This window comes from Pelodiscus sinensis, chromosome 25 (genome assembly GCF_049634645.1).
Source record: "Pelodiscus sinensis isolate JC-2024 chromosome 25, ASM4963464v1, whole genome shotgun sequence".
NCBI lineage: Eukaryota > Metazoa > Chordata > Testudines > Trionychidae > Pelodiscus > Pelodiscus sinensis.
Genome location: NC_134735.1, coordinates 17,619,480 through 17,642,473, shown reverse-complemented (window position 1 = coordinate 17,642,473; position 22,994 = coordinate 17,619,480). Strand labels below are relative to the sequence as shown.

At 57.7% G+C, this 22,994-nt stretch overlaps 1 non-coding gene across 1 annotated transcript; it reads right to left on the bottom strand.

Moving 5' to 3' along the window:
- Window positions 1–2,483: 2,483 nt before the first annotated feature.
- TRNAN-GUU (transfer RNA asparagine (anticodon GUU)) lies at window positions 2,484–2,557 on the bottom strand. The gene has a single exon. It is a non-coding gene; the product is annotated as a tRNA-Asn (tRNA).
- Between the last annotated feature and the right edge of the window lie 20,437 nt (window positions 2,558–22,994).

The window sequence follows — 22,994 nt, the reverse complement described above, 5'->3', positions numbered from 1 at the left end:
CATATTTTCTATCTTTCCTACACAGCGGAATTGTTTGCTTTTGGGCCCTTAACAACGTCCCTTTGAAATACTTCCAACTCTCCTCAGTTGTTTTTCCCTTCAGTCTTGCTTCCCATGGGACCTTACCTACAAGTTCTCTGAGCTTATCAAAATCTGCCTTCCTGAAATCCATAACCTCAATTGTGGTGGTCTCCCTTCTACCTTTCCTTAAGATCATGAACTCTATTATTTCGTGATCACTGTCCCCTATACTGTCTTCCACTTTCAAGTTCTCAACTAGTTCCTCCCTATTTGTTAAAACCAAATCCAGAACAGCTTCTCCTCTGGTAGCTTTTTCAACCTTCTGAAACAGAAAGTTGTCTCCAATGCAGTCCAGAAACTTATTGGATAGCCTGTGCCTCGCTGTATTAGTTTCCCAACATATGTCTGGATAGTTGAAGTCCCCCATCACCACCAAATCTTGGGCTTTGGCTAGTTTTGTTAATTGTTTAAAAAAGGCCTCATCCACCTCTTCCACCTGGCTAGGTGGCCTGTAGTAGACTCCTAGCATGATATCACCCTCGTTTTTTACCCCTTTTAGCTTAACCCAGAGACTCTCTACACAGCTATCTCCTACGTTCATCTCCACTTCAGTCCAAGTGTGTACATTTTTAATATACAAGGCAACCCCTCCTCCCTTTTTTCCCTGTCTGTCCTTCCTGAGCAAGCCGTACCCTTCCATACCAATATTCCAATCATGCGTCCCATCCCACCAGGTTTCTGTAATACCAATGATATCATAGTTGTATTTATTGGTTAGCAATTCCAGTTCTTCCTGCTTATTACCCATACTTCTCGCATTTGTATATAGGCATCTAAGATACTGATTTGATCTTGCCTCCCTGTTGTGCCCTGACCCTCCTTTCTCCTTGCCATTATAGGCCGTAGTCCCCCCCATTTCCAACCCATCTCCCAGTCCCGCACATTCAGCACTTACCTGTGGGCTTTGCTCACCTGCCCCCGACAAACCTAGTTTGTCACTACTTAGCTCACTACTTCTTCTTTCCTGCACTTAAGCCAAGCAGATCAGGATGGGGAGGAGACATGAGGGAGCCCCCAGGCTCTTGCTCTTTCTCGCACATACACACACATATATTACTTTAGAAAATGCCAGGTGTGAGCTAGAGGAGAATCTCCATTAACTGTTAGCACTATAGGGCATATGATACATACATAAAGCATTTACAGTCCATCCAGCAGAGGGCAACAATACACCCCGCACACATGTAGCTCCCCCTCCTTTTCCAAATGCCCCAAGATTTAAACTACTGGAGACTACCCATTAGCTGCTAGTTGTATAGGAACTATGGGTATGTCTACACTACAAAGTTAATTCGAACTAACAGCCGTTAGTTGGAAGTAACTTTCATAGGTGCTACACATACAAACCGCTAGTTTGGACTTAATTCGAACTAGGTAAACTTCATTCTACCAGGAGTAACGCCAAATTCGAATTCAGTAGTTGGAATTAAGGGCTGTGTAGCCACTTAATTCGAAGTAGCTGGAGGCCAGCACTCCCCAGGTTCCCCTGGTGGCTGCTCTGGGCCAAACCAGGAAAACTCCTCTCCTCTCCCCAGCCCTGGGGCCCTTAAAGGGGTAGACTCTGGCCAGACGGCACTTGCCAGAGCCAGCCCTGCCAGCAGTCTCTGCCCCGAACCAGGGGCTGCAGGATGAGCCAGGCAGCCAGTGCCAGCGAGCCGTCCCCCCGCCCAGTCCCCCAGCACCCAGGGGCCAGCCAGGGGCCGTAGATGGCACGCACCCTCCTGGTCTAGTGTGGAGGTCATGGACCTCATTGAGGTTTGGGGGCAGGGCCCCAGCGTCCATGATCTCTGTACTAGGAGGAGGAACGTGGCCGTCTACGGGCGCATAGCGGCCGCCATGGCCCGAAAGGGACACAGGCCACCCAGGAGCAGGCGAATCCTGGTGTTCTGGCTGTGGGGGAAAAAGACAGCCACAAGATGGCGTTTGGAGTCACACGGGCGAGTCGCCTGTCCAAGCGGGACCGAGTCCCTTCCAAAGAGAAACCATGGCAGCCATGCAAGTCCAAGGCTGCACAGGAAACCTCGGGAGCTGCGACTGGGGCTCAGTTCGCGCGGCCACGCTTCCCAGGGGAGGCATGAGACAGGCCCAGAGGTCTGCGCAGCAAACAGGCCCGCAGGAGGGAGGCGGCTAAGAACCTGCGCGGCTCGTGCGTTTCTCCCTCTCAGCTGGCGTAGAGGCGGGAGGGGAGCGACACCTGCCCGGCTGGAGCTTTCGCGCTTGGGCTCGGGGCTTAAGCCTTGAGGCCGAGGCCCCGGCGCGGTTGCTGGGAGACGGGCTCCTGTGGCACGGCACGGCCCCTGAACCTTGCCGGCCACAAGGTGACCTCACCGAGGCCGAGAGGGATGGCTTGGAGGTGGCAAAAGGGAGCCCACTTGCAAGCTCCAGGAGGCCGAGCGTAGCCACGTCCCCGGGTGGGCTCGAACCACCATCCTTTCGGTTAACAGCCGAACGCGCTGACCCATTGCGCCACAGAGACCTCGAAGGGCTTTCCGAAACGCTGCCTAGCAGCCTGCTCCTCTGCCTGGCCGTGCCAGTGCAGCCCAGGTGCTAGAGTGGATTGCGGGCAGTCTAGCCCCAAGGGAGCAGAGTGGCACAGCGGAAGCGTGCTGGGCCCATAACCCAGAGGTCGATGGATCGAAACCATCCTCTGCTACGTGTGGGCCGGCCTCTTTTGACTCCGCGCCTTCACTCCAGGCTGCAAGTAGCTAAAGGCCAGGCCAGGATGCCGCCTGCGGGGAAGCTCTCGGCAGCCCCCCGCTTCCTGTGTGGGAAGCACGGAGGCCTCCTCTTCTGTCCTCAGGCAACAGGGCTTCCTCCTGCCCTTTTCCCACCCACAAGGGCCGCCGGGACCCGCTCAGGGAGCGCGCCAGGGAGGCTCTCCAGACGCTCGTGGAACAAAGCACTTCTGGACCACGCTACCCAGAGCCTTCATTCAGGCCTAGACAAAACGCCTAGACAAAGAGCTGCCACAGCACCAACACTGGCCTTGCTCTACTACTCCCAGGCACGCCAAACCCCTCACAAAGAGAACTTCTGCCTTCGCCATACTGCTCAACAACAGGACACGCGAGCAATTCCCTCCGACGCGCCGCTTCTCCCGCATCGCCACCACCCACGCTCTTTAGGCACACGCCGGCTGACCAAAACCCATCTCATCCCATCAAAAGCTTCTGCCCAGCCCAAGAGGACCAGCTACGTTCCCGGCTCAATTCATCCCTTACAGTCAGAGCCAAAAATCACCAGCTGACGGTCCTTCAGAATCCTCAATGGAAAGGGGGAGAGGGAATTGTGGGAGCACTCGCCACGGTCTCGGTTGAGGCTTGCAGCAGTCATGGAAGAGAGAGCTGGCTTCGGTCAAGTCTCGGGAGTACGGCCACGGCTTGGACGGGTCCTTCAGTCCTTGGCTCAGAGCTTCGGTTGGTAGCCCACATCCTCCCGAGGTAAAAAAGCAGGAGGGCTTTCCTTCCAGGGCCTTTTGCATCTTCTGCCGTGGGAGCACCTGAAAGTAAAACAGCTGCGGCAGGCGTACGCCATGGCCACCAGGGGCGGCGCCGCAGCAGGGGCTGCCACCTGCCCCTACTTCCCTGCCCTCGACCGACTCTTGGGGGGCGGGGCGGTCCGTGCCAGCCCGGGAGGCAGCGAGCCGGGACTGGAGGGCCCTGACCTGGGCACACCGGAGGGGCCACCACAAGGAGTTCCAGCACTGGAGTCGGCAGGGTCATCCAGGGAGACCGTACCTGGGAAGTAGTTCGAATTAAGTAGTTCGGGGGAGGAGGCGGGAGGGAGACCAGGGACCGCGCACGTGGGCCATGCCTCCCACGGATCACACAGACACCTGTGCACGTGCAAGTACATGCCATGCCACGCTCCAGCTGCGTGACACCCAGGGGCCGTGGCCCAATAGGCACATGCATGTCTGAAGAGACCTGACATGCTCCTGACCCTGGGGCGGTACCACAACTTCACGAGTTTTGCTTACAACACACCTGTTGATACAACCTAGAATCATATTTGCTTTTTTTGCAACAGCATCACACTGTTGACTCATATTCAACTTGTGGTCCACTATGACCCCTAGATCCCTTTCCACCATGCTCCTTCCTAGACAGTCGCATCCCATCTTGTATGTATGGAACTGATTGTTCCTTCCTAAGTGGAGCACTTTGCATTTCTCTTTATTAAACCTCATCCTGTTTACCTCTGACCATTTCCCTAACTTGCTAAGGTCATTTTGAATTATGTCCCTATCCTCCAAAGAAGTTGCAACCCCACCCAGTTTGGTATCATCTGCAAACTTAATAAGCGTACTCTCTATCCCAATATCTACATCATTGATGAAGATATTGAACAGTACGGGTCCCAAAACAGACCCTTGAGGAACTCCACTTGTTATCCCTTTCCAGCAGGATTTAGAACTGTTAACAACAACTCTCTGACTACGGTTATCCAACCAATTATGCACCCACCTTATCGTGGCCCTATCTAAGTTATATTTGCCTAGTTTATCAATAAAAATATCATGCGAGACCGTATCAAATGCCTTACTAAAGTCTAGGTATATGACATCCACCGCTTCTCCCTTATCCACAAGGCTCGTTATCCTATCAAAGAAAGCTATCAGATTAGTTTGGCATGACTTGTTCTTCACAAACCCATGCTGGCTATTCCCTATCACTTTATTACCTTCCAAGTGTTTGCATATGATTTCCTTAATTACCTGCTCCATTATCTTCCCTGGGACAGACGTTAAACTGACCGGTCTGTAGTTTCCTGGGTTGTTCTTATTCCCCTTTTTATAGATGTGCACAATATTTGCCCTTTTCCAGTCTTCTGGAATCTCCCCTGTCTGCCATGATTTTTCAAAAATCATAGCTAAAGGCTCAGATAGCTCCTCTATCAGCTCCTTGAGTATCCTGGGATGCATTTCATCAGGAGCTGGTGACTTGCTGACATCTAACTTTCCTAAGTGATTTTTAACTTGTTCTTTGTGTATCCTATCTTCTAAACTTACCCTCTCTCTGCTTGTATTCACTACGTTAGGCACACCTCCAGACTTCTCGGTGAAGACCGAAACAAAGAAGTCATTGAGCATCTCTGACATTTCCAAGTTTCCTGTTACTGCTTCTCCCTCCTCACTAAGCAGTGGGCCTACCCTGTCCTGGGTCTTCCTCTTGCTTTTAATGTATTTATAAAAGGTCTTCTTGTTTCCCTTTATGCCTGTAGCTAGTTTGATCTCATTTTGTGCCTTTGCCTTTCTAATCTTGCCCCTGCATTCCCGTGTTGCTTGCCTATATTCATCCTTTGTTAGTTGTCCTAGTTTCCATTTTTTATACGACTCCTTTTTTATTTTGAGATCATGCAAGATCTCCTTGTTAAGCCAAGCTGGTCTTTTGCCATATTTTCTATCTTTCCTACACAGCGGAATTGTTTGCTTTTGGGCCCTTAACAACGTCCCTTTGAAATACTTCCAACTCTCCTCAGTTGTTTTTCCCTTCAGTCTTGCTTCCCATGGGACCTTACCTACAAGTTCTCTGAACTTATCAAAATCTGCCTTCCTGAAATCCATTAGCTCAATTGTGCTGGTCTCCCTTCTACCTTTCCTTAAGATCATGAACTCTATTATTTCGTGGTCACTGTCCCCTATACTGTCTTCCACTTTCAAGTTCTCAACTAGTTCCTCCCTATTTCTTAAAACCAAATCCAGAACAGCTTCTCCTCTGGTAGCTTTTTCAACCTTCTGAAACAGAAAGTTGTCTCCAATGCAGTCCAGAAACTTCTTGGATAGCCTGCGCCCCGCTGTGTTAGTTTCCCAACATATGTCTGGATAGTTGAAGTCCCCCATCACCACCAAATCTTGGGCTTTGGCTAGTTTTGTTAATTGTTTAAAAAAGGCCTCATCCACCTCTTCCACCTGGCTAGGTGGCCTGTAGTAGACTCCTAGCATGATATCACCCTCGTTTTTTACCCCTTTTAGCTTAACCCAGAGACTGTCTACACAGCTATCTCCTACGTTCATCTCCACTTCAGTCCAAGTGTGCACATTTTTAATATACAAGGCAACCCCTCCTCCCTTTTTTCCCTGTCTGTCCTTCCTGAGCAAGCCGTACCCTTCCATACCAACATTCCAATCGTGCGTCCCATCCCACCAGGTTTCTGTAATACCAATGATATCAAAGTTGTATTTATTGGTTAGCAATTCCAGTTCTTCCTGCTTATTACCCATACTTCTTGGATTTGTATATAGCCATCTAAGATACTGATTTGATCTTGCCTCCCTGTTGTGCCCTGACCCTCCTTGCTCCTTCCCATTATAGGCCGTAATCCCCCCCATTTCCAACCCATCTCTCAGTCCCGCACATTCAGCACTTACCTGTGGGCTTTGCTCACCTGTCCCCGTCGAACCTAGTTTAAAGCCCTCCTCACAAGGTTAGCCGGTCTGTGTCCAAACTGAATGACAGGAAATTACCTGTGAGAAATTTGAATGTGTGGAATCCAGGGAGCTCAGGGCTGGGGTGTGTGGGTGTGGGGAGCTCAGGTTAGGGGGATGGAGTGTGAGGATGTGGGGGAGCTCAGGGCAGGGGGGTGGGAAGTCTGTAGATGTGGGGGAGCTCAGAGCAGTGGGATGGGGAATGTGGGAGTATGGGGAGCTCAGGGCGGGGGATGAGGAGTGTGAGGATGTGGGGGAGCTCAGGGCAGGGGGTGGGGAGTGTGGGAGGATGGGGAGCTCAGGGCAGGGGGTGGGGAGTGTGGGAGGATGGGGAGCTCAGGGAAGGGGTATGGTGGAGCTCAGGACAGGGGGCTGGAGAGTGTATGGGTGTGGGGAGCTCAGGGCAGGGAGTCCAGGAGTGAGGGGGGGCGCAGTGCAGGGATTGTGGTGCAGGAGTCAGGGGTAGGTGGTGGGGGGTGTTTGGAGGCTCAGGGCAGGGGACTGGGAGTGCAGCCACTACACTACTTGGCCACCAGATCCCTGGAGTACACTGTGGCTGTGCAGCCCAGCGTGCTGACAGCACCCAAAGCCCCGCCCCCAGCCCGCCAGGCTTAGTGGGGCACCCCAGAGCGGCTTCCTATCGCCCTTGTCTAGCACAACATGGACAGTTGGTTCCCACTACCGTGATCTCCTGGGAGACTGAGACACCATTCTGCCAGGACGGCCCAAGCTGCTGAGGGAAATTGCCCCTCACCATCCCGTCTGTCCAGGTCCCTCTGCCTCTGGGTTTGTTCTTCAAGGGCCAGACGCGTGGGGCTGGGACTGTCCTTGTTCTGTGTTTGCAGAGTGCCCAGCAGAATGGCTCCTGCTTCACCCCTGGCCTAGAAATAACCAGAACAGGCAGTTTGGGGAGGGAAGAACCAGGGAAGGGAAGGTTTGGGGCCGGGGGCTAAGAGGCGGGGCTGGGAGGCAGGGCTGGGGTGGAGATGCACATGGAGGGAGTTGGGGTGGAGGCTGGAAGAAATGGAACTCAAGGAGCTGGAAGGGTTGGTGAAGGATGGAGTAAAGGGAGGGGGGCCAGGCTACAGGACATGGAGGTGCCAGCCACAGGAGGGAGGAAGAGACGTTTGTTTGACAGGACCCCAGGGATTTGGGAGCGAGGAACAGTGGGAGGGGAGTGGGAAACATTTGGGGAGAGGAACCTTTGGGAGACCTGGTGGTGAGGAGGGCGGCAGTCAATGGGAGAGGAGACAAAAAGGAGCAGGTGCTGCCTGGGTCCAAGGAGGTGGGGAGAGATGGGGTCTGGGTGTCACGAGTACCAGAGTTAGCTGCACCTCCGTCCTCCTCCCTACCTGGTATCTCTGCCCCCTCCCTCCCAAACTTTCCTTCTGCATGTCTCTGGGCCTCTCTGTCAGTGCCAGAGGGGATCCCTCCCCCCCCCCATGGCTGGATTCTTCCCTTCCCGAGACATGCAGTCACCATCTCAGTGGGGTGGGAGCCCTTTGATGCTTCGCCTGCGTGTTCCCAGCCGAGAAGGGGCGGCTAATCCCGCAGAAGCAGAGCCCTGCACTTTTGAGTACCTGGACCCAGGGTTTTGCTGCTTTATAGCGGGTGGGGTTAAAATAACGGAACGTCTCTTGTCCCACCAATCCCCCAGGACTCACCCCTCTTCTCTGCATTGCGCAGCGTCCGGGGGATACCGCCCCGCGGGGACACTCATGCCCGTGTCCAAGGGGCTGTCCCGTAGCCTATGTCAGTGTGAAAAGCATTAAAGGACCCTGCCCCAGAGGGAGAGCGTCTCTGGGGGCGTTGTCCCGGGATGACTGCAGTGCTTTGTCCACACCAGAGTAGTGAGAGGCAGCCGCAGCCAGGGTTGCCAGATGGTCAATAAAAATACCAGACATACTTGCCATTGCATCACAACCTAGAGTACATCTTATTTAGAAAACTGAGATCTTTTCTCAATTTATCTCCTGGACAGAAAGCTCAAATACTGGACTGTCCGGTTCAAACGGGACACCTGGCAACCCTAGCCGCAGCCCCTGCCCGGAAAAGCTCCCAAGCTAAGCACCTGGGGGATTTAGGAGCACCAAGCAGTGGGCACAAAGCACAGTCACACACTTGTGCTCCCAACTCCCTTAGGGCTTTGAAAATGCTCCCCTTAGACGAGTTAGAATCAGTGTCCCCGTTTCACAGACGGGAGCTGAGGCCCACTCAGGGGAGTGGCAGGGCCAAGGGCTCTGCAGCAGACCTGGGACTTGAACCTCAGTCTCCCAGAAGTTCCACAACCAGCCCGCTCTGCTTTGCTAAAGGAGCAGGCGGGACTGTTTGTGCAGGAGGAGGAGCTGGGCTGGCTGGCTGGCTGGGGCAGGCCACAGCAGGGCTCAGCCCTTGGCCTGGCTGAGAGCGAGGAGAGGCCTGCAGGCTGAGGGGCAGTGTGACGGACCGGGCCGTGTCTGGGCACAGCTGAGGGCGTCTGCTCAAGGCGAATTGCTCAACTTCGGGGCTCCTTACAGCCCCCAGACTGGTGACCTCTCCACACAGGCCACAAACCAGTCCCACAGAGCGCTTCAGCTGCCTGCCTGAAGCCTCACGAGCAAAACCCCTCCGGCACCCCAGCAATATCCATGCCCCCGATGGCCCCGGGCCTCATACACCGGTGGGGGTCCTAGCACCCAATCCCACCTACCCCGAACAAGTTCTGTCTGGTCCCAAGAAACCAGCCACAGATCCCTGGTCAATTTACCCTCTGGATCTTACCCACAAATCATGCTGAGCCAATCCTTTAGCATCTAACACCTAAAGGTTTATTATTACAATAAAGAAAAGCATGAGAGTAAGGTTGTTAAAGGAATAGTATGTTACATGCACCGAATCTCCCAGTTCTCGATGCAGCCTCTAGCAGAGATGTTACAGCTGCTGGTTTAAGAGTTCTTGTTGCACATCCTAGGGTCAGGATGGGTTCACAGGTCTTCCAGGCTCTTCGATCCCTGCAATGCTGCCTCTGGGATGAAGTGCTGAGCTGAGAACCAAGATGGCATCGACCACATGGCCTATTTATCCCTCCTTCCTGGCCTCTTCTTGGCTGCAGGAGATCACCTGGTCCTCAGCCTCTCTCTGCTGGCCGCTCTTAGGTGTCCGCCCTCATGCTTTAGGTGTGTCCTTGGCCCATTCAGTGCCATTGTCCCACAGGGCCTCGCTAATTAGCATGTCCACAGGCCGGGCTCTGCCCAATGCTCAACCACATGCAGAGAAATATTCAGGATCCACACAGACTACAGATTCCTAACTACACACACAGACGTTATACAACCACATAAATAGCTTACATAGGACTATCAGATAATAAGCTTCTATTCAGCACCCCACATGGCCCCCTTTTCTACCATTTTCTGGGGCCAACACCCCCACCTATGGGTGCAGCAGTGATCTGGCTGCTCCCCTCAAGATCCAGTAATGTGACAGGCAGTGACTGGAGGAGCTGCCTGGGCATAGACTGTAACCCAGGGGCCCACAGTGCAGCAATCATCAGCAGTGTCTGTGTCTCCCCAGCCCCCATTCAGAGCTGAGTACAGGTACCTCCCCAGCCCCCTCCCCACCCCCGTCTCCTGCTCACAGCAGGTCAATAGGGTTCTCCCATTCTTGGGCCTCTGGTTCCCATGCAGCTGCTCCCAACAGGAGTCCCTTGCAGCCCGGCAGGCTGGGGCAGGCCCCATCTCTCCAGCACCAAGGTGATGACGGATACAGACACCAGGAGGAGCGAGACGAGGGTGCAGCCAATGGCCTAGCGGGCAGGAGATGTGGCCGGCCCTGCAAATGGAAAGGACCTGGTGGCAGTCGGGTGCAAAGTGGCAAATGGCTCTGCAGTGCCAGCACTAGGCACAGAGCAGCTGCCGTGTAGAGACCTTGGGTGAGTGCCCAGAGGGCTAGATCTACAGGGGATCATGCTGCAGGGGGCATGTTCCCCCGACAGGAGGCCGAAGTGACAGAGGCTGTTGGGGACTCTCCTCCCTTTGCCCAGGTGGTGTTGGAGGAGCAGGGAAGGACCCAGGTTTGCTCAGGCTGCACCAGGACTTGGTGCAAAGGCCTGACAGGAGCCAGCAACGGACACAGCAGCCCAGACCCTCTCGCCTCTCCCCAGTATGGCTGGCAGCTCACAGGGGCGACCCCGCCCTGGGCACGAGGCCTTGGCACCGGCTGTGGGCTCAGGAGGGGGCGGACATGGGACATAAGCGATGCCGAAGGGAGGGGTGTGGGCATTAGAGGCCACTACCATTGCCCCGCCCCCTTCCCCACACCTACCCCTGCCCCTGTTCTGAGGCCACGCCCCCACTCATTCCACTCCCCCCTCCCTCTGCTGCTTGGGCTCCCCCACCCTCACTCAGGTTCGCTGGCCTGAGGCTGGGGTTACGGTGCAGGATGGCTGGGGAGTGGGGCGCGGGAGAGGCTGCGGGTTGCAGGCTCTGGGACAGGTTCAGGGCAGCGATGGGAGTTTGGGTGCAGACTCAGAGGCAGTTAACTGTGGGAGGAGGATCCAACAGGAGGCTGGGGTTTGGGGTGGGGGGTGTCTACCCCAGCTGCCTGAGAGATACTAGACTGACTCTGGTTTCCTTGTGTCTCCCCGGCTGGGCTCTCACTCCCACTTCTCCTCTCAGGGTCCCTGCCGGCTCCCCTGCTCTATCTGAATGCGTCCCTGGCGCCTCCACCCCCCCCAAGCCTCACGAATGTGGCCCCGACTGAGACATCTCACTCCCCTGGCACTCCAGCCCCAGCACAGATTAACTCTCCTGGGTTCCAGGGAGAGTGGCATTTGCGGGTCCCTCTCAATCTGAGGGGGGGCCAAAAATGAGGGATCCCCGAACCTCAGTCCTCCCTGTCCCTTCCCCTCACCTCAGTGAGGCTTGTGGGTTTTGGAAGAAGGGTTTTTGTATTTTGCTTTTCTCGTGTGTGGTCCCCAACTGGTTTTTCTGGGGGTCAGTGGCCCTGGAGACAAAAAAGGTTCCTCATCCCTGCCTTTAAGAAAGAAAACTTTGAAACCCTTTGTGGTAGACAGAAATTAACATTTGACCTTATTGAAAATGAAGTTTCCTAAAGTTAAAACACCTAATCTGTGTAAACATTCAAATTAAACCAGTCACCCAAGCTCCAGCACTAGCACAATGGCGCCGCGTGATGATGCAATGGACGGTGCGCACCCAGGCTCCTCCCCTCAGCTCTCTTCTGCACCCAACCGCCCCGTCCCAGACCCCAAACTCCTCGGTAGAAATGTGGCCCTTGACCACTTGCCAAAATGCCCCCCCCCATTAAAAATTATTGACAAAGCCTGATCCAAATGGTTTTTGAAACGTTATTTAATCCGAATTTAAATACATTCTATACAATTGGGAGGGTTGGGGGGAGGGGGACGCAGCTGCTGGCTCCTCAGCTCCTTGTGCTCTCACTGGCTGTCTTCCTGCTGCAAGGGAAGCAGAATCCGTCACATTCATCCCTGGGGACTCAGGGGTACTGGGCCCCCCCAGCATTTCCACCCTCCTCCCCCCTGCGCTGAGACTTGTTCTGATCTCTGGTCACCCCCCGTCAGGCCCGCAGGGTGAGCTTCTGACCCACCCAGCAGGGACGTGGGGTGGGGGCAGCATGAGGAAAGGGGCGGGGGACTCCCTGAGTGGATGGGAAGGAGACCCTGGCCCTGCCCCGCTCTCCTGCATCTGCTCCGGCTGCTCACCATGTATCCCAGGAGCTGATGGGCCTGCCCATGCAGGGCGTGGGCCAGGACCAGCCCGGGCTGGCTGGGGCGCCTCAGGGGGGAGCGGGCAGCGAGCAGAGCCTTGTCTAAAAAGCAGTTCTCCTGCTCTGGCGTGAAGAGCTGCCCAAAGACCTGAAATCAAGAGCACGGGAGGTTTCAGCTGACGGCCCAGAGCCCGGCCCCAACTCCTGGGGCTAAAACAGCTTCCTCCTTCTGCAAACTCCCTTCCAGACCCTGCACCCAGACGCTCTCCTCACCCTGCACCCTAACCCCTGCCCCAGGTCACACCTTCCTCCTGCCCCCAAGACCCTCCCAGACCTCACCCCCCTCCGCACAACAGAGCAGCCCTAGGCCACTGGCCAACATCTTGGAGCGACCTCCATCAAAAAGTGTTGCCCCCCCCCGCCCTGCTTCCCCTCCTACGGGAGATCCGGGGCAAGGTGCGGCGCTGCCCCTAGGAAGCGCCGCCCCTTTGAAACGCCGGGACAGCGTCACAAAGGGGCAGCGCCGCCCTGTCCACGGCTCGAATAGTCGAGGGAAAATGCATCGACCATTCGATCAGCGACTCCCCGCTCCCACCCCGCGTCCTACCCGCACGAGGGCCCCAGCCAGCCCCACCCCCGAGCCCTGCCCTGCCCTGGCAGCGCGTCCTTACCTCTCCCACCCGCACGGCGTTGCTGTGCGCCAGGACCCATCTCTCCTTATAGTAGTGCCTGCACCACAGGTCCTCTGCCTGGTGGATGTTGAGGCCTGCAAGAGACAAACCAGGGTGATTCTGCTGGCAGGTCTGAGCCCTTCCCCTCCCACGGGTCCCTGCAGGCATCCCTGGGCAAATGGAGGGGCACAGGGGGCAGAAGGGGAACACAGAGGGACGCATCCCCCCTTGGGCCAGTCTGGGGGAAAAGGGCTGGGTCCCCTCCCCCCGCCGCCGGCACCCTCAGGGTGTCCCTGGGGCCCAGGTCCCGGCTGGGTTCCTTACCCCTGTGGTGCAGGAGGAGTCGGTACAGGCTGTGCACCCCCTTCCGGGCCAGCCGGCTGACGTCTTCGGATGGGTCCGAAATAAAAAGGCCCAGCTGGGCCACGTGGTGACCCATCCTCGGCCAGTCGGCGGAGTTCTGAGGGGAGAGAAGAGGGGGGGTCCCTCAGCATCCTGGGGCTGCACGTCCCATGCTAACGGCCGCCGAGGCGGTTCTGAGCTCGGGGACGGACAGAGACACCTCCCGGGGCGGGGCGGGGCGGGGCGGGGCGGGGCCGGCCTTGCGAGGAGACAACCCTGAGCAATGGCCCCGACTGAAGGGTCACTCCGGGGGTGGAACAAGGGGATCCACTGACGGCCACTCCCCAGTCTGGGGCTCAGGTGCCCCCCGGAAAGGCCCAGGGTCGCCCCTCCCCGGGGAAAGGAGAACGCGGCCCATTCCCGGCCCATTCCCAGCTCTGCCTCCCGGGGACGCTCCCAGCCCCGCGCCCTGCAGCCCCAGACCCCCCGGCTCCGAGGTCACTTACCTCAAACCCCGGGAGGGTGGTGGCGACTCCCAGCAGGGCCGTGGTGCTGCCAAGGGCCCTGGCTCGCTCCTGGGGCAGGCGGGACTCCAGCCACGGGCTCAGGTGCTGGGGGGGAAAGAGGCAGGTCAGGACCCGTAGGGAGGCGCCGGTTCTGGGCAGAGCCTGGGGCTCCTCTCAGACTGTGCCCCCCCCCCAGCCACTGACACAGCTCCTCTCTCGGCCCCCCGAGGAAGCAGGGACAATGGCCCCGTCCCCCCCACGGGGCTCACCTCCATGATCAGCTGCAGCCTGGCGGTGTCTGGGGACTCGGCGAGGAGGCTTGCCAGTAGGGCCTGGAGGTCGACGGGAAGGGCCCGGATGAACTGCTGCAAGACAAGGGGGAGCCCTGGGTCAGAGGGGGGTTGGGGAATCCAGGCCACCCGCTGGCTCCGGGGTGCAGCCTTGAGCAGGGTCTGAGCCGCCTCGCAGAGCAGGGAGGAGCCCAGGCTGGGCATGGAAGGGACGGGCCCCCAGGGAGAGCAACGGGAAACCTGGAGGGAAGGATCCAAACCTGCAGCTTCTTCTCTCCCTCTGCCCCCACCCCCACTCCTCTCTGGAGCTCCAGCCCAGCCCGGGAGCAGGGCCCGGAGGGACGTACCTGTGTGTGGATGGGCTCCTGCTGCCAGTCCCCAGACACAGTCTGTCCCACGGCCGCCCTCAGCAGGGGGCTCAGGAGCTGGGCCTGTAGGGGAGGCTGCAAGGTGCTGGCAGGAGAGAGGGGCAGAGACTGTTCATTCAGCAGCAGGGCTGTGTCCAGACTCAGGGGGTTTTTCGGGAAAAGTAGCCTTTTTCCGAAAAAACATCACCTGCGTCTAGACTGCAGTCGCGTTCTTTCGAAATTAAATCGAAAGAACGCGGCTTTTCTTTCCACGGCGGTAAACCTCATTTCACGAGGAAGAACGCCTTCTTTGGAAAGTGCTTCTTTCGAACGAAGGCGTTCTTGAATGGAACTAGGGCTTCTTCGAAAGAGAGCATCCAGACTCACTGGGTGCTCTCTTTCGAAAGAGGCTTGCAGTCTAGACATAGCCCAGGAGACAGAGACTTTCCCACTCCCTGGTCAGGGGATCTGCTCTGGGGGGGAGTCGGCGGGGGGGGGTCGGTACCTGAGGCTGCAGGCGGCGTTGAGGCAGTCGGCCAAGACCAGTGGGGTGGGGGAGTCCTCCATGATCTCCTGTGAGACCCAAGGAGACAAAGGGGCGTGTGAGGCTGGGGCCCCCAAGAGACGCTCACACGGCCAGCGCCCCCACCCAGCAGGATCCAACCCCACTGCCTCCCGCTGGCCTGTAGCCCCCCTGCCCGGCACAGGGCCCCTCCCAGCACCCCCCTCCCAAACCGGGACCAGCTCAATCCTTGTCCCCAGGCCGTCTCCTGCCCCTCACTGCCCTGGTGACCAGCCTCTGAACCTCCTCATCCCTGCTCCCCAGGAGCATCCTCAGCAGCCCGCTCTGCTAACCTTCCAGCTCCCCCCCCACCATGGCCCGGGGAGACCCCTCCCTGTTCCGAATCCCCCTCCCTGTCCAGCACCCCAGACCTGCCCCATTTCTGTGTCCCTCCCTCCTCCAGCATCCCCACCCACCCTCCCCATGTCCACCTCCCCCTCCCCCTCCAGCACTCCTGGCCCCACCCATCCCATTTCCAGCACCCCCACCCGCCGCCATGGCCCAGGCAGACCCCTGTCCACCCCACGTATCCCCTCCCCTCCTCCCGGCCGCCGCGACTCGCTCACCACGATCCTGGCCATCATGGTGTCCTTGCAGCAGCGCGGCGCCAGGGTGTCCTCGCCCCTTTGGAGGGCGGCGAGGCAGGCGGGGGGGACGGCCAGGAGGAACCGCTGCAGGGCGGCTGGGCTCTGCACCCCAGAGAGAGTCTGTGAGCCTGGGGCCTGCCTGCCCCCCACGGACAGCTGCAGGGCTCAGGCCTCCCAGGAGTGGAGGTGGGAGCTGCCGGTTGTCCAAGCACCCACACTCCCCCCCCAACTGCTGCCTCAGGCTTGTGGGGGCCCAGCTGGTGCATGACAAGAGACCTCAGCTTGGGGGGCCCAGGTCATGCAGGAGAAGGGGCCCCAGGGGGATCCCCAGGGACAAGCCCCTCCCAGAGGGGGGGACATGCTGGGAAGGGGCCGGACAATCTCGGGTCCCCCCCGTGTGGAGAAGGTTCCTACCGTGTCCCGGGTGTGGAGCTGCTCTTCAATATCATAGATGGCCCCTTCCTCCACCCGGGAGTCCATCCGCTCCTGGCAGAGCTCCGCCGAGGCGCAGGGGGGCTCTGTGCGGGAGGGAAGGGACCAGGGTGACTCCAGCGGCCAGCAGGGGTCACGCGCCCCCATGTCAGGGACCCAGGGCAGGTTGGGCCCCACACGCCCCTCGCAGGGACCCATCCCCCTTCCACCCTCACATCTGCCAACGCCCTCAGCAGAGCCCCCGCCAGGAACAAGAGAGCCAAGCAGCAGCTCCCGCCCCCATCCATTGCCCTGGCTGCGGGGCAGACACTGGGGCTGCCCCCCCGTGTACTGGGTGAGCCCCTGGGCCCAGCATGTTCACGGCCCCTCACCTGGGTCTGAGCGGCTGCAGGAGGTGGCCCGGCTGCAGCTGGAGGCCCAGGTGCTGCTGCTCACTGAGCTGGACCCACAGCTGCAGGGGCTGGTGCGGAGAGGCTGGGGGCTCCCGGAGACTGGCAGGTCCCCGGGGGCCGGGCAGGGCGATGCCCCCTGGTGGTAATGGGGGCTGGGCTCCTGGGGCAGGTGTTTCTCTCCACAGAGGAGGCCCCAGAGCCACACTACCCGGCTGCCCCGCTGGGCTGGGTCCCGCCTTCCCAGCCGCCTCTGGAGCCAGGTCCGGAGGGGCCTGGCCGGTGGGCGAGTCGCCCCGAGCTGGTGGGATTCAGCTTCCCCGCCCGCGGGGACGGAGGAGCTGCTTCCCACCGGCCCTGGGGCCATCTTCAGGGCTTTCCGGAACCACAGCCTGATGTGTTTGGCCATGCTGCAAATGAGGGGAGCAAAGGGGAGCTTGGGGCGCAGCCTGCAGAGCGAAATCCAGGGGTTCCAGCTCCCCAGAGCGACTGCCCCCAGCCCCCAAATGGCCCCTTGCTTATCGGCTCGGTCTTGCACAGGCACTGCAAGGACCTGAGTCTCCTGCCCATCAACAGCCCCTGCTCGGCCAATCAGGGGAGAGTCTAAGGTGTGGGGGGGGGGGGTGGAGCGTTCTCCCCAAAGACACCGGCATAGACCTGGTCCAGCCCCACCTCCCCAGTCCCCACAATGGGGGCTGCATCCCCCGCCCCACGGCTCCTGCAAACCACCCCCCCTCCTTCAGCTAGTCTGTTGGGTCACAAGCTGGGGGGGCAGCAGGGGAAGGTCACAGAAGAGGCAAGAACAGAGCAGAAATGTGAGCGGGATGGAGGAAAAGGGAAACCAACCAGGAGAAAGCCCCAGTGGCGCTAAGGACACAGCCCAGGTGAGGAATCACCTTCTGGCCCTTGACCGAGGGCTGGGCCTGCCTGGAACCCAGCCGGCCCCGGGCGGGATCCAAACCCCTGGGGGCTCTTACCTTCTGCAAAACGCTGTCCGGATGTGGAACTCACAGAGGACAAAGCAACTGTGAGCAGGAGACGCACCAGAGCTAAAGCAACCGGGGGTCTCCAAAGTCCCCTGGGCCCGCCCCCCCCTTTTCTCAGCCTGAGATGTGGGTTCCTCTGTGAGGTCACCACCTCCCCACCTGCCCTTTGCCTGATCTGCTGAGGGCTGCCCAAAGCCCCTGTGAGGTCACTGCCCCCCCCACCTCACCCTGCCAGGCAAATGTCCTGCCTCTGGCCACCCCTCTGGGAAGTTGGAGCCATTCCTAGGGGTCCCCCCCACTCCCTGACTGGGCATCCTGCAGCCAGCAGCTCCAGTAGCCCCATAGGCTGCTCCCTGCCCTACGCTGCAGACTTCTTGCACAAGAACTGTTTCACACCGGAGTTCTTGCGCAAAAGGTCTCGTGCAAGAGCACCTCCACCCTGCCATGTGCTTTTGCACAAGAGTGTCCATGGAATTGTGAACGCTTTCTCGTGCAAGAAAGCTCTGATGACCATTTTAGCCATAAAAGTGTCTTGCTCAAGAAGCCCCTGGTGCCCGTCCACGCTGCCTTCTTGCACAACAGCTCTTGCACAAAAGGGGCTTATTCCTCGTGGGGAGAGGAATAACTCCTGTGCAAGAAGCCCTCTTTTCTGATGCTTTACTGCAAATTTACTTGCACAAGAATTCACGTGCAGTGTAGACGCGCCACAAGTTTTTGCACAAGAACAGTTGTTCTTGAGCAAAATGCCTGCAGTGCAGACGTGGCCTTGGTGTCACCCAGCACTGGACTTCCTGGCCAGGAGCAAGAGTTAGAGCCTCCCACTCGCCCCGCTGCCTCTCACGGGCTCCCGTCCGGCCCCAGCCCTGGGCTTTGCCCTAGCGCATCCCAGCAAGGCCTCTGGCCTGCACTAGACCCATTGACATGTGGAGAATCCACCACTGCCCTGGGGCGCTTTTGTCTATGGGACTCGGACTCACAGCTGAGCATGGAGCCTGATTTCTCCCAGGACTTGGGCTCTTTCCTGGCCAGGCCCTGGAACTGGTTCCACCTTTGTCTGCCAGGGACCGATACTGTCTCTCCAGGGAGGCCCTGCAGTGCAGGCACCTTCCTTTCCCCCCTCGGGAGCAGTCATTGTTCTGCACCCCACAAAGCAGTGGGGGGCTCTTGGCTGCCCCAGCTCCAATCTCTGAGCTTCTCTCTCAACGGGGGCCAGGCCTGGAGGCTATAGGCCCCCTGGGTATGTATTTCTACACTACCCCGCTAGTTCGAACTAGGGGGGTAATGTATGCATACCGAACTTGCTAATGAAGCCCGGGATTTGAATTTCCCGGGCTTCATTAGCATAAAGCCAGCGCTGCCATTTTTAAAAGCAGGCCCTGCTGCAGAGCATGGTGCCCTGTGCTGATCCTGCGCCTGCTGCCCCCCCAACAACTGTCCCTCCTCCCACTCCTGCCCCCCTCCCACCTCTTCCTCCTCAACCCCCACACCCTCCTCCTCCTCAATGTCCACACCCCCCACCTCAACCTCTGCACCCTCCACCCCATCCCCCCGGGGACGCCGAGGCCCCCTCCCTTGCCGTGCTGGGAGGCGGTTGGCCCGGCGTCACCCCCACCCCGATCCCTGAGTTTCCCCTCCCCCTCTTTCCCCTTCCAGCTCCCTCCTCCCAGTTTTCCCCCTCCCCTCTCCCACACTCTCTCCTGCCCTTTCCTGCCTCCTTTCCCCCGTCTCCCCACAGTTTTATTTCCCCTCCCCAGTTTTGTTAAATAAAGAGAGTTTGTATTTTTGAACACACGTGTCCTTTATTTTTTTTTACATCAGGAAGGGGGGCTAGGGAGGGGTAAGTGGAAGAAGGTGAGGGAGGAATGGGGCATGAGCCCCCGATGGGGAGGACTAGGGTGGCTCTGCAGGCTCCTTGGGTGGAAGCTCTCCTGCAGGGCCTCCTGGATCCTGACAGTCCCCCGATTGAATTCAAATTAGCTTTTAGGTCTAGATACACTAGTTCAAATTAGCTTAGTTCGAATTAACTAATTCCAATTCAGTTAGTTCGAATTCGTGCTGTAGTGTAGACATACCCATTAATGACACACTCTTGCAGTTCTGATGCCATGCAACAGAGGGCAACAGACTGCACCGAAAACGTTGCGTATGAAAAAAAAAGCTTATTGAAGTTTTTCTACAATATTTTACCAACATTTTTAAAGCACAAATCGTTTAATTTCAGTTAAATCTTTGCCCTCAAACACTTCACGTGCAATGATCTTGGGCATTCCACACAATCATTTAGCATTGAAAGGCGATCTTTTCCTGTGCTTTGCGGTGACAATTTGGATTTGGGCATCCAAATCCAAACTGGCAGGAAAATGTCTATTTGAAACTAAACCTCACACAAGCCATTTGTGCTTCTAACTGACCGTTCTGTCTCCTTTCATTTGCAAAAAACTCAAAACAAAGGAAAATGTCAAATAGAAGCCCAGGTGGGATGATACGTCTGGTGCCTCCTGCCACAGCAACCCCCCGCCCAGTGAGTGCAGAGGAGGCAATAACTCACTGGCTGCCGGGTTACGACAGGGGCAGGGAATTCCAGAAGAAACTCGCCCAGCAGAAGGGTTTGGCATTCCCCCTCGGAAAGAGCCACTTTCCTGCCCTGAAAAGACATTTCCAGGCTCAGTCATGCTGGGCGAAGCCCAGGAAAGGGGCATGGAGACAAAGCATCTCATTGGACAAGCCCGCCCCCCCCGTTGTGTCATCATATTTCCTTTGGCATCCGTTGCCATGTGTGACGGACCGGACCGGACCGGGCCGTGTCTGGGCACAGCTGAGGGCATCCGCTCAGGGCGAATTGCTCAAATTCGGGGCTCCTTACAGCCCCCAGACTGGTGACCTTTCCAAACAGGCCACAAACCAGTCCCACGGAGCGCTTCAGCAGCCTGCCTGAAGCCTCCCGAGCAAAACCCCTCCGACACCCCAGCAATATCAGTGCCCCAGATGGCCCCGGGCCTCATACACCGGTGAGGTCACTCGTCAGGTCGGGCCGGTGAACTACGAGATCTATCAACCGGATCGGAAGAAGAAAACCCAAATATTTCATGTAAATTTCCTGAAGCACTGGCGAGAACGGGAGGCCCTGATGATTACCCACTAGCCAGCGGAGCCCACTCTAGGGCCGGAAATACCTGATCTGGGGGAGGAAAGAGAGCCACAGCTGGGAAACACCCTCTCTGCAACCCAGGTGAAACAAGCACATTGTCTCATAGGGTATGTCGACACTACCCCGCTAGTTCGAACTAGCGGGGTAATGTAGGCATACCGCACTTGCAAATGAAGCCCGGGATTTGAATTTCCCGGGCTTCATTTGCATAAGCCGGCCGGCGCCATTTTTAAAACCCCACTGGTTCGAACCCCGTGCAGCGCGGCTACACGGGGCACGAACTAGGTAGTTCGAACTAGGCTTCCTAGTTCAAACTACCGTTACTCCTCGTGGAATGTAGCCGCGCTGCACGGGGTTCGAACCAGCGGGCTTTTAAAAATGGCGGCGCCCCGCTTATGCAAATGAAGCCCGGGAAATTCAAATCCCGGGCTTCATCTTCAAGTGCGGTATGCCTACATTACCCTCCTAGTTCGAACTAGGAGGGTAGTGTAGACATACCCAGAGAGACATTTCGAAAGACCTTCACAACCCAACCCGGCCATACTGGGGTAATAACACATAACATTTGGACCCCTCCAGGCCAAGTGGTATGAGAAGGTACTCGGCCTCTCCCCCGCCAGATGCGGAAGGTAGTCGAGGAGGAAGTCCAGTCGATGCTGCAACTGGGAGTGATAGAGCGCTCCCAGAGCGAGTGGCGTAGCCCAATCGTCTTGGTGCCGAAGCCAGATGGCAGTGTCCGCTTCTGCATCGATTTCAGACGAGTAAATGAAATTTCAAAATTTGACGCCTACCCCATGCCGCGAACAGACGCACTGTTAGAACGCTTGGGGAGAGCCGACTTTATAACCACCCTAGCTCTTACAGAGGGATATTGGCAGATCCCCTGGACTCCGAATCGAGAGAAAAAACTGCCTTTTCAACTCCCCCGGGATTGTTCCATTTTATAAGGATGCCATTCGGACTCCATGGGGCCCCTACAACATTTCAGCGAATGATGGACCGCTTGCTATCCCCGCATACGGCGTATGCCGCCGTGTTCCTAGATGATGTGGTAATTTACAGCCAAGATTGGGAGGAACATCTGGAGCGGGTAGCGGCCGTAATGTGGACATTGCGGGATGCCGGCCTGACCACCAATCCCACGAAATGTAAACTTGGCTGGCAGGAAACCACCTACCTCGGGTACCAGCTGGGGTGGGGCCTAGTCCGGCCTCTAGTAGGGAAGGTGGAGGCGGTCCAAAACTACCCGGCACCCAACTCCAAGAAGAAAGTAAGACGGTTTTTAGGGTTGGCAGGCTACTATCGCCGTTTTGTGCCACACTTTGCAACTCGAGCCGCGCCTCTCACGGCGCTCCTCAAGAAAGACAGTCCTCAAAGGATCAGGAATGCAAGACAGCTTTTCAGGACCTAAAAGCCGCTGTGTGCAGCGAGCCAGTTCTGTTCAGCCCCGATTTCTCCCGGCCCTTCATTGTCCAGACGGACGCGTCAGACTGCGGACTGGGGGCAGTACTGTCCCAGGAAATTGAGGGAGAAGAACACCCAGTGCTGTATATCAGCCGAAAACTATTTCCTCGAGAGCCCCGCTACGCCGCAATTGAGAAGGAGGCCCTAGCGATAAAGTGGGCCATCGAGGCGCTGCGGTATTACCTCCTTGGAGACTCTTTTATTCTTTTTACAGACCATGCACCCCTACAATGGCTCCATCAGATGCGGGATACCAACAGTCGCATCATGAGATGGTACCTGTCCCTCCAACCGTATGTATTCACAGTGAAACACCGAGCAGGGAGGGACAATGTCGATGCCCTGTCCCGCAGGGAGGAAGAGCAGAATCCCGGTCCCGGAGATTGGGAGCTGGACTTAAGGGGGGAGGAGTGTAGGGGGGTGGAATGGCCACCCACTGAGCCGGAGGCGGAGGAACCCCTCTGGGAGCCATTTTGGGCCCCGCCTAGCCCCGCCCCCTCACCTGACCGGAAGTCAAAGGGCGGGACTAGGACTATAAGAAGGCTGCCTGGGAGCTCAGTCAGGGCCCAGCCCAAAGTTATAGTGAGGAGGCTGCTGTCAGGCAGCCCCATCATTGGGGAGCTTCACAGATCCCATCGAGCCCTTGTGGGGGATGAGCCGGGGGCAGAGCCAGGATTGTGCACTGGGAGCAGGGTGGGCTCAACCCCCCTTGCAGCAGCAAGCGCCCCGCGATCTGCAGGGTGGGAGGCGAGTCCCAGTCCCCGCGATGGCCATGGTGCGAATCCTGAGCAGCGCCACTCGCCTTCCACAGGCATCTGTGGGGACTGGAAGAACCATTTCACAGCGGCGCAGAGCAAGGCCTTCGACGGGATCTACCGGGACCGCATGGGAGGCCTCCTGGGGGCGTTCCCCTGGGATGCGCCCTGGGATTGAACAGTGGGAATAAAGCATCCAGGAGACCACGAGGAGCCAGGGCTGAGTTGCTGGGAGTGGCTGGCTGCCGTGGTTCACACAGCCTATGGGAGGGAATGGCTC